General features: G+C 40.0%; 1 long non-coding RNA gene across 1 annotated transcript; it reads right to left on the reverse strand.

The window, feature by feature from the left end:
- Window positions 1-16: 16 nt before the first annotated feature.
- LOC145435293 (uncharacterized) lies at window positions 17-407 on the reverse strand. Its single transcript, XR_013913791.1, has 2 exons — window positions 192-407; window positions 17-126 (listed from the first exon to the last, which is right to left on the reverse strand). It is a non-coding gene; the product is annotated as an uncharacterized LOC145435293 (long non-coding RNA).
- Window positions 408-12,605: the final 12,198 nt, after the last annotated feature.

A 12,605-nucleotide genomic window follows, 5' to 3' on the forward strand; every position in this document is an offset into this window, starting at 1 on the left:
AGGGATTAATTGTACAGACTTGGGTATATCGGCAAATCATGTGAAAGAGGAAATGTAGGCCTACCTGTGATTCTCCGACAATTTGTATTTCATCAAGCAAATCCACGCGATCATTGCAATCCGTTTCTGTGACAACATAATTTTATAGGCCAGGAGAATTTTATCTACCTGTACGCAATGTCATCTCGTACCTTCAGTTGATACCGGTATTGATCTTTTGAGAATCCGCCGAGTGCCTTCCAGTTTACGCGGGGGATTCGGTACATCGAATAACGTTGGGATTGCGTTCGGCTTCAATTTCACGCGACCGTCAATGCGCTTCCTTTCAAATTGATTGGCTTCGAAGTGTTTCTAGAGTTTACTTGAGTTCATCAAAAGCTATTTTAAATCAAAATTTCAATATAGCAACAAACTTCGCAAATTCGAGAACTCTGTGTTGGCGTCCATTGATCTCGCCTGCAGTTGATTTTCCATCTCCGCCTCCTCTCTTCATCCGCTGGAAAACGGTATACAGCATCGCGGGATGTGCAATTCGGTGCAGCACAGTAAGGCATTTTGTTGTGGTAGTCCGGGTAGATCTGAAATAAAAACGACCCGCAGACAACAAATATAAACAAATTCACCTTGGTGTCGATGTCAAATGTCCAAGCCTCCAAGCGTAATCCCATAAATAGCACTGTCAATAACGCCGAAAGAGCTGCCGTAGTCCAACAGGTTCAGGTCGTTCGTTGTGGTCTTTCAGGACCAAAATGGACGCCGCTTCGTTACAATGCGGTGACGTAACAATGACCTCGCACTTCTTGTCCTTCTACATTCTTTGAGCAGCCCTAGCTGTGCCAATTTTGCTCTACGAACTGTCGCTGAAGACAACAAAAATGCCTATGACATTGATGTCATAAATGCGGTTCGAAAGAACTTCTACGTTGATGATTTTCTTGATTCCTGTGAGGATACTCCTGCTGCAATTCGTCGTGTGGAAGATGTCAGCTCTCTGCTAAGCAAAGGTGGATTTGAACTGACAAAATGGGCAAGCAATTGCAGAGAAGTACTGGCAGCAATACCAGAATCAAACAGAGCCAAAAACCTGAAAAATATTGACTTGTTAACTGATGAGCTACCGATGGAGAAGACATTGGGGCTTGCCTGGAATATAGAAGATGATTCGTGGTGCTTCCGCGTCAAAAAAAAAACACAAACCCTGTACCAGAAGAGGAATTCTGAGTATCGTGAACTCAATTTTTGATCCGCTGGGAATGGCGCAAACTATAGTGCAACCAATGAAGGTATTGATGCAGCACTTATGCAAAAATAGTTACAATTGGGATGACCCGTTACCTGAAGAAGCCAGAAAGATTTGGTGCGACTGGTTATCTCAACTACAGAAGCTTGAAAACTTTACGATTCCAAGATGTTTCAAACCGTCAAAGTTTGGACAGGTGACAAGAATCGAACTTCACCACTTCTCAGATGCCTCCGAGTTGTGCTATGGTGCAGTATCTTATCTGAGATATGTGAATGATGCAGGGGAGATTCACTGTTCTTTTGTTTGTGGAAAAACAAGACTCGCCCCCATCAAAGGTTCTACCATTCCGAGAATGGAGTTGTGCGCTGCAACAATATCTGCCAGTAATAACAAATTTCTGCTAAAAGAGCTGGACCTGCCTATTGACGATTCATACTTCTGGACTGACAGCACAACTGTTTTGCGATATCTCACAAACAAAGACAAAGCTTTCAAAACCTTTGTTGCGAACAGAATCAATATGATCAAAGAGTCTTCAGAATTATCAGACTGGAGATATGTACCTTCAAAACAAAACCCTGCTGATATTGCTTCTCGGGGCCAGACTGTTTCTGAATTCTTGACTTGCGACATGTGGAAATTCGGTCCAGAATTCTTGTGGAAAGATTCCTCGGAGTGGCCTCAACAACCAACATTTCTAGAGGAGTTATCTTGTGATGACCCTGAAATCAAAAAGCCAAACAAATTGTGTTTTCTTACAATTACCACTCCAAATTCTGTTCTTGATGAACTCATCTCCAAGATCTCATGCTGGACTCGACTGAAAAGGGTGCTGGCATGGGTCTTGCGCTTCAAAAATAATCTTCTTGCCAAAGCGAGAAACAAACAACCAAATGCAAAGCTGACAAACAAGGCATTGACTTTAACCGAAGTTAAAGCTGCTGAAGAAATGCTTATACGTCATGAGCAAACAAAGCACTTCTCTGAAGAAATAGAAAGACTGAAGACTGATGAACAAATCAAAAGATCCAGCCCGATCTACAAATTGCTACCATTTCTGGATAATGGGACCCTCCGGGTTGGAGGCAGAAATCAAAATGCTCCTATTGGTTACGACTCAAAACATCCGATAATCATCCCAAAAAAGAGTCCAATTGCAGAATTGGTCATTCGAGATGCTCATGTTTCATGTGGCCATAGTGGCCGGGAATATGTTATAGCCCAAGTCAGAGAAAGATTTTGGATTGTCACAATCAATTCCAAAGTACGATCCGTTCTGAAAAATTGTGTCTCATGTAGGAAACGTCAACGAAAACCAGAATCTCAACAAATGTCTGATCTACCATCTGATAGATTAACTCCGAATGATCCGCCGTTCCACGCAGTTGCGGTTGACTGTTTTGGTCCGTTTTTGGTAAAGCGTGGTAGATCTGAGTTGAAACGATATGGCGTTTTGTTCACTTGCCTAACCACTCGCGCTGTCCATATTGAAATTGCAAATAGTTTGGACACTGATTCTTTCATTATGGCACTGCGTCGCTGTATTGCACGCCGTGGACAAATCAGTTTGATACGGTCAGATAATGGCAGCAACTTCACATCTGGTGAGAAAGAGTTGAGGCAAAACATTTTAACTTGGAATCAAACAAAAATACAAGAGTTTTTGGTGCAAAAACAAATAACTTGGTTATTTCAGACCCCTTGTGCATCCAATCATGGTGGTGTATTTGAAAGACAAATTCGAACAGTGCGAAAGATTTTGGGTGCTCTGTGTGATGAACAAATGTTGTCTGATGAATCTCTATTAACATTGATGTGTGAATGTGAATCAATTATGAATAATCGCCCCATTTCAACTGTGTCTAGTGATCCACATGATTTGACCCCAATAACCCCTAACAGTCTATTGTTGTTGAAAGATAAACCCATGCTACCACCTGGTGTGTTCAATGTCAAAGATGTTTACTCTCGAAAAAGATGGAGACAAGTCCAGTACTTGGCTGATCTTCTTTGGACAAGGTGGAAGAAACAATACCTTCCACTACTTCAGATTCGCCAAAAATGGAATGAAAAGAAAAGAAATATCACTGTAGGTGAAGTTGTGCTTGTGTTGGATCAAAACCTACCTCGTAACATGTGGTTGCTAGGTCGTGTGATTGAGACCCTACCTGACAAGTCTGGGTTGGTGAGAAGCGTGAGAGTGTTTACCAAAACGAATATTTTGAAACGACCCATAAACAAATTGGTGCTTCTCTGTGAAGCTCGTGACTGTTGAGAGCTGAAACTTGTTACAGTTTTTTGAGTATTGTAACCTTTCGTTTCTTTGTGTTTTTATTGTGAATTTGCAGTTGTGTAAAAATTGCCAAACTTGCATAAATTCAAATTTTCAATTTTTAAAGGGCCAGGATGAAGTCGCGATTTCAGACTTCAAGAGTCATAAACATCACGGTTCAATAAACCCTGTATGACCTTTGTGACGTAACTGTTATATAGTTCACTGCCGTTCAGTTTCGCCCTCGTTGCCTGCTTTGTATCAGTTGCTAATATTTCGACTATCAATCTTATTCAATCGTATTTACCTCGCAATTTTTATAGATCCTAAAATAATTATTATGAATAGTCTGATTCGAAATTTGTAACTGTCCTCAAGGAAACACCGTCAAGTAAGTATATATTGATTTATCCGGTACTAAACAATTTGTGTTAATTCGCTGTGAATTAATGCTTTCAGAAAACCGTTTTTCGTCTGTATAAAATAAAAACCAACGAAGCAGGCAGAAACGCGTCATCTTGGGGTGTTGGATAGGACAGTTATATCTCTACTGTGTATACGTGGAAGATTCCACCCCTCTTTCGCGGTTACATACATTATTCTCATGGCGTTCGTTTGTGTTTTGGGTATTGCTGACATCGAAATTGTTGAGTTTTCTGTCCACAGAGCGCTTGATAATATGTTCCGGGTAACCATTATCAATTAAAATTTTCCGGATATATTCGAGTTCCGAGTTTAATTTTACATCCGAACAGATCATCAATGCTCTATGTACCAATGTTCCAATTAAATTCAGTTTACGGCGGTTTGGGCTGAACGAATTCCAACGCAGATATTGTCCGGTAAATGTTGGTTTCTGGTACACCGAAGTAACGATGTTAATACCCCGTTTCTCCACAAGAATGTCCAAGAACGGCAACGAGCTGTCGCACTCTTTTTCAAATGTGAATTTCAATGTATGATGTAGCGCATTCAAGTTATCCAGAAAATCGTCAAACTCTGCCTCGTTATCGCAGATGACGAAGGTGTCGTCCACATATCGACGATACATAGAAGGTTTTTTGATTGTATCAGCTGTGAATAATTTGTTCTCATGGAATCCCATAAATATATTTGCTAAAATCGGGCCGAGAGGGGATCCCATCGCTAAGCCATCGGTTTGTCTGTACATAGTATCATTAAAACTAAATTCAACAGAGCAAGTGACCATATTCAAAAGTTCAACCAAAACTTTACGCGAGAAAGGGGGTGGTGGCAAATCGCTATCGTATAGCGCGCAAGCACAGATATCAATTGTCTCTTTCAACGGTAAGTTCGTGAAAAGACTAATGATATCATAAGACCCGAGGAACATGTTCGAATGCGGCAGGTTGGCGGTTTTCACCTCGCGCGCAAACGTAAATGAATCGGTGGCACAGTGCGAGCCATGCAATGAATGCACTGGTTCTAAAATATCAATCAGCCACTTCGCGAGCTTGTGCTGAGCCGATCCAATCATGGAAAGAATCGCCCGAACGGGTATGTTGGGTTTGTGCGTTTTCGTGGCAGGGGCCACGAATGTATGGACTTCCGAAAACGCACAAACCCAACGTGCCCGTTCGTTGGAACACAATCAGGCCGTGGCAATGAACTCTGCCATTGGCAGGCATTTAGCTGAGCATGCTACTTGCGCCAATAACTATAGTGACGACAGATTCTCAATTTTGTGTAGAGGCCGCACACTTTTCCACTTGTCCGCGCTGGACAATTTATTGCAGTGAAGAATTTAAACAACGACAAACAGTTCTGCACTTGTTCGTCAGTGTAGGAAGACTCTGGTTCCAATCACTGCATTCAATTCAGCAATCAGTCAATATCCAATGAACTATCCGGTCTGTGTCAGTCTTTTCTATGACGACTTGTTTACTTTGATTGCCATATGAGGATCTGCCTTCCATATGTCTGTGTTGGAGTCGACTATCAAAAATTTAAACATTCCTGAATTATGCCGGTAAAAGGAGTTTGTATACAATCTTAAAATATCACAATAATAATGCCGCTATTTGTCTGTTTCACGTCTTACGTTTATTGTATAATTTGATTTATTCCCGTCTCTTTGTTATGACTATAGTAGGGTTGCCATACGTCCGGAATTTCCCGGACATGTCCGGAATTTCACTGAAAAATCTGCGTCCGGGAGGAATTTTTAAAATATGCCTAAATGTCCGGAATTTTGAAGGCTTGAAGTTGGCTCAAAAGTTTTCCGTAAATCAACAGAGACATTAACATCTATTTCAAGCAGATTTATGCTATTCGGAATTCTTCTTCGCGCTGCGCGCGAGGTAATGCAACGTATATTGATATTAATATAGGCACCAGGCACCACACTCGCCAAAAATGCAATCAAAAATAAATATAAATAACCATCATTTATTGAAATAAGTCCAATTGTAATCGCAATTATAAGCTAACGGTATGTTCCTAGAGTTGGTTAAGGCCGATTGGATTCTTCAGTCACAGACAGTGGCTCCAAATATTGGGGTCGTTTGTCTTTATCTGGGGATCGCGAAGATGTTGGACGTAATCAGCTTCCTAGGCCGTCAGTAAGTTTGGGCAAGCTGAATTTATTTAGTAATCAGCTTATTCAAGTTTTGAGCTGGGCCACCGAACATTTTCAAGTTGGAAATGAGGTGGCGTCCATATAAGGTTGGAAATCACCGGATGTGCAATCTGCTGGTGCATTTTATAGTAGCCTAATATACGGAATGATCAATATTATTGACAGAATTAATTTATAAAATTTAACAGCCAAATGCATATGGTAAGTGCCCAAAAAGTTACATCGATTACCCTACGATGGGCCCAAGATCAGTGTTTTTGGGAGCGGAAAGTAGCAGAAAAAATGTTGTTTCGGACCTGATTAAAACACACAATCAGATAGCCGAACCGACCCAACAGTATAGCAGGGCTGTCAAATGCAATCCCGACAGGCCAGACACGGACCGCCAGACGACTTCATCAGGCCCGTGTATAAATCTATTGCGGACCCTAGCAAGTAGTAATCACAAGAGGTCACATTACAGATGGCCCAATTCATTACCTATGTTCCACTCCATTTCTGTATAGGCCTACAGTCGACTGGCAATGCTTTGCTAGTGTGACGTCACAATGTGTTATACATCATTTTCAAATCCGCTAGTGAGCGCTAAAGAGTGTCCGGAATTTGCTTCACAAATATATGGTAACCCTAGACTATAGGTGCAGTTGAATTTACCCTGCTTACCTTTTCTTATTATTGCATTGGTACGTTATACTTTGCCAATTTGGTTTTCGTTTGAATCTCTTTCTATACTTGTTATTGTGCCGTTAACTCTTGATAAATGGCACACCGAAAGTCCTCGAGTTAATTGTCTTTGCACAGTGAACGCTGTACAATACAATTTGGCTGGCAGTGACAGTTAATTTTCATTAGTATGCCAAACATTGGAATAGTGCCTTCACAGCAAGTATGAATCACACATCAAAAACCGATAGCATGTTTTTATGTATCTCGTATATCATGTGTGGGTTGGGTGTGTATGCCGCAAAAACATGTAGGGCTAAAATAAACTGTGTCCTTTCCTTTACTGATTTTATGAGAGGTAAATGGATAGCGATTAAAAACTTTACAGACCCATTATATAAATGACATATAACGGGGTTTGTGATTGTGCTTAGTACACTTTCAATATTTGATCGGCATAGTTTGTTTTGAGCAAACTTATACAAACTGATTACGACAACAATATCTGTACGTTGCTAAGGATTGTGAAATTCCGTTTGCTAGCTATGCGTGAGTCGAGTTAATATTTACAGATATATACCGACTTGCGCCCGGAAGATCATCGAATAGTCAGTAGCATAGTGTTGCAACCCATACGCGATAGTACGTTTTAAAATGTATTATTATAGGTACCGCTTATCATTCTATTAGTAGTTACAGGCCGACTGCGGCCGTGAAAGAAGATCAGTAATTGCAGTTAAGAGTTTTCACGACTGGCAACAAGTTTACAGTCCGTAGTGTCTAAAGTAGCGCTGCAGAGCATTTTGAAGTGTGTCACAACAACAATATAGATTTGAAAGCTACAATGTCTTGGATTGAAATCCTACTATTCAATGAAATATACCAGAGAACCCGAGGTCGCGGGCTCGCAATATTCTTTTCTACAGAGATTAGTTGCTATATGACGGATCTACGGCCTAAATATCAGTGTTGGGATGACTCGAGTCATGACTTGACTCGAGTCAGACTCGAGTCACCTTTTTTGTATGACTTGACTTGACTCGAGTCACTTTGCTAAAATGACTTGACTTGACTTGACTCGGCCCATCAGAAATGTGGATTGACTCGTGACTAGGGCTGGGCAAAATCGAGTACCTTAGTGATTCGATTCTGAATCACGTGTTATGCTTCGAGTCGAATCGAGTAATCGAGTATCCCACATTATGACGTCATAACAAGATGTAACATGTCATAGTTCAAATATGTACCTTCTATGCCACCGCAAAGAACATAATGCATGCTATTCATCACATTGAAGATACTTTGGTATTTTTTCGACCATACTGATTTCATTGTACTTGGTGACAATGTTGTGAGATGGTCATGACTACGGAAATGTGCTATATCCAGTAACGTTCGTAGCTTTGTACTATATCTTTCGTATGCTACGATACCGCCAATCAAGGTGTCAAGGCTTCAACAGAGAAAATTAGTATTGAAACTATAATTCTCGTTGATAAATTAAGTTTCCCTGGCCAGGAGCGTATAATTTCAGTACTCGAAAAAATCGTATTTTACTACTCGACTCGAATCATTAAAATTAATACTCGATTCTGATTCGAGTACTCGAATCATTGTGCCCAGCCCTACTCGTGACTCGGAGAAAAATCCACGAGTCAATTTCAAGTCATCAAGTAATAGTTGTCGATCAAAATAACTGTATCTTGCATATGTTCGGATTGTTCGCGAAACGCTGGTATAACCCGTCTGGGCGACCAATCATTCAATGATCGTGCGTTTGACTGAGCCTCCATTGTTCTCTCACAAATTAATTGACAGCAAAGAAGTGATCGAAGCTTACAGCTCACGTTGTCGTAAACTAGTATTGTAAAGTAATTTCTTTTCTCTGTTTCTACCTTAACCAAACCTCTTGTTTTCTTGAAACTGAATTCGAATATAGTTTATATAGTCCTCAGCCATTGGCGAAGGCTCGAATTGTGTCGCATCGATTTGTAAGTGCATAATGTATTGCATCTTATCAATATCGTATCTATTCTCTATCTTAGCTGGTAACTATAAACTGAGGTTTAGCTGTTTTACGTATATGTGAGCGATAGAGCGCTTTCTTACGTGTATATTTAACTCTAGATTCGTTCATCGGTTCAAAATCAATGACCACTCAATGTGTATTTTAGACAGCTAGCAAAATGCAATGACGTTATCATGCCTCATACTTCGAAAAGGCAACTTGACTTGAATTGTGACTTGACTCGTGACTTGACTTGACTTGACTCGACTACCTCCAAAAATCGAGTGACTTGACTTGACTCGAGTCACCTTTGAAAATCGATTGACTTGACTTGACTCGAGTCAAAATGTGCAATGACTCGAAATGACTCGTGACTCGAAGGTAGTGACTTGATCCCAACACTGCTAAAGATACGAATTTCATATACAATAGCAAGTACCCTAAATAACGACGATGTGAGACTATTCACTACTCCGGGGTACAAATTATTACGATAAGTTAGTAATGACATAAAAACGATACTCACATTATCGTGCGAACTCGGGAGACGGATTTCAACCCGCTCTTTTTAGGCTCTTAATCTAACTCGATCCGCATGTCAGCTAGGGTATAACTTTCAACGATTCGGCAGATCGACATTAGGAATGCCGGTCAAAATCAGATGACAGATCTCAAGCATATCCTGCACATGGGAGTGAGGTAAAAGGTCTCGGTTGTCCAGATTACATATTCGCGAAGTCGATCGGAAAATATTTCTCTGATGCGTGAATGTGAATATTAAGGCCCAACCAAAAGTGTCCAGTTGAAATGCAACAGTGTGATAGCTATTGCTTAATTACGGATGAAGTTATAAATATCGAAGACAAAATTGGCATTGCACAAGACGTATCAATCGCGTCAGTAACAAGTCGATTACAGATCAGCCATATTGGTTAGCCAGAAAGGTCTAAGTCAGTGGTTCCTACCCTTTTTGTATGTCGGAACCGCATTTAAAGCTTCACGAGTATGTATGGAGCCGTATGAAAACACTCTAGCACAGTGGTTCTCACCCGGATGTCCGTAAAGCATTTCCAGAGGGTCCGCGAAGCCTCTAAATTTGCAAAATAATTGATAACATAATTTTTATTTTGCTATATTTTTGCTTCATTAAGGCTAAAACTTCATGACCCACATCAACAGAATGGCCGTCTCACATGAAATATTCTACCGCGAAAACTCAATTTACTTGCCAACCTACTGATACAAACAAATTGATGTTTAGAGATATTTTGTTGGGGTTTGCGAAGAAAATAGAAGTTGGAGTTGTAAGGTCGAGAAGCGTGACAGGTACGGTTGCATTTGGAACAAAAGTCAATTTAAAACAAACATTTTTAACACAAGGCCCTTGTTTTAACATTTATTCTAGCCATGACGTCACGAATAGTTAATTGTGTCTTCACAGTGAATTGGCATTGAGAATTGAAAATATAGGGTAAATATGGCTCCTTCGACGAAAAGGGTTTCCGACCGCTGTCATAAACAGACCAGAAGTATCTTTAACAAGGACTACATCGTTGCAGCATTTTTACGGTAGGCGGTCATCATTATCAGAACACCTATTCCGTACTAATGATCCATATCTGCATGCTAATACTGTTGTGCCGACGGCGATTTCGAGGGTTCCAGCCCCCCACGTCGTATACGTCTACTATTTTGGGTGTAAAACGTCCATAGGCTCATACTATGTTTTTTCGGACGTATATACACAATTGTGACATAACTAGACAACGTTGCAAAAATAACTTAAAAAAAAACGATATATCTTTAAAACACTGTTTGAAACAGATTGTGCTAAAATACCGTTTGTTTTAAATGCAACCCTCGTGACAGGTGACTTCGAAATATTTTTAAAATACCATTTTCGCCTGTGTTATACATAACCGCTATTTCTGAATAACTTCAAATGAGCTGCTATATAGAAATGACTAGGCTGGACATTATATGTTCATTAAAAAATCTCTTTCCCTATTTGGTGCTATTGTCAAATAAGTTGCGATCATACATAAAGGTGTCATTGGAAGCGTTTTCCGTTATTATCACATTCACCACCACCTATCTTTGTGGAAATGGATCTTCGGCACTCGTTCGTATCAAATCGAAGGCGCGGAATTTCAAGACACGACCACGTATTAAAGAAATTCAGCTACAGAATTTGCTTTGAAATAATATAAGTCTACTCAATTTTTCACAAATAGTATGATGTTATTATCAAGAAAAGTCATTTTGTTACTGTTATAACTTGGCCTATACAGTTATATTTACACAAGAAAGATATGACGGTTTCATGATAATAAGGCTAAATTTGAAAAAAAAAAACGCGTGGGGGTCCACGGAGACAAAAAGGTTGAGAACCACTGTTCTAGCAGGCCAATTATACCGAAAATTCGAAGGTAGCAAGCCTACCTCCAGATTTCGCCATCCAGGTAATTCCAAAGCATGCACATAGACTTAAAGATTCTATATCGGTTATTTTCCCATAGATATTGCATATTATTACTGCAAAATACGATCATGACGTTATGTGATAGCTCTTCATTCATTAAAGCACTTAATGCACTAGTTTGCGGGGGATTATACGCTGGGTAATATTGGGCTTGACAATTGACTATGAGCCGTTATTTTGATTCTTATGATTCTTGTCCCACAACTAAACTAACCACTATTCCAGAGTGGTGAAAACATTGATATAGCGATCCCGAAAAGTGTCAAATCGTTGTTTATCGAATCACTGTCTACGACGGTTCTACGACGGTTCTGCAACAGACTATTATCAGTGATGGGATGACTCGAGTCACCTTTTTCGTATGACTTGACTTGACTCGAGTCACTTTGCTAAAATGACTTGACTTGACTTGACTCGGTGTATCAGAAATGTGGATTGACTCGTGACTCGGAGCAAAATTCACGAGTCAATTTCGAGTCATCAAGCAATCGACGTCAATAAAAATCATTGTGTCTTGCATATGTTCGGATTGTACGCGAAACGCTGGTGTAACCCGTGAGAGCGACCAATCATTCAATGATTGTGCTTTTTACTGGAACCTCCATTGTTCTCACATAAATATAGTGATCGGAAACGAAGTGATCGGAGCTTACAGCTTACGCTGTCGTAAACTAGTATAATAAAGTAATTTAATAGCAAAATGTATATTTCTGTTCTCTGTTCTTAACTTAACCAAACTTGTTCTATTGAAATTGAATTCTAACATAGTTTCTATAGTCCTCAGCCATTAGGGCAGGCCCGAATTTTATCATATCAATTTGTAACTGGGTAATGTATTGTTTCTCTATTCTCTATTTTGGCTGGTAACTATAATCCGAGGCTACGCTACTACTTATGTAGTTTAGCATTTCTACGTATATGTGAGCAATAAAGCGCCTTCTTGCGTGTATATTTACCTCTATATTCGTCGAGAATCAATGACCACTGAATCTTTATTTCTGACAGCTAGCAAAATGCAATGACGTAAGCATGCCTCATACTTCGAAAAGGCAACTTGACTTGAATAGTGACTTGACTCGTGACTTGACTTGACTTGACTCGAGTCACCTCCAAAAATCGAGTGACTTGACTTGACTCGAGTCACCTTCGAAAATCGATTGACTTGACTTGACTCGAGTCAAAATGAGCAATGACTCGAAATGACTCGTGACTCGAAGGTAGTGACTTGATCCCAACACTGACTATTATTACCAAAATATTACCTTGAGAGTGATTCCTACCTATGTAACACCAAACCAAGAGAGATCGCTATGCCTAAGGTGCTATCTTGTTGGTAAC

This window comes from Botryllus schlosseri, chromosome 3 (assembly GCF_051294905.1).
Source record: "Botryllus schlosseri isolate E-star chromosome 3, Bs_hap1, whole genome shotgun sequence".
Classification (NCBI taxonomy): Eukaryota; Metazoa; Chordata; class Ascidiacea; order Stolidobranchia; family Styelidae; genus Botryllus; species Botryllus schlosseri.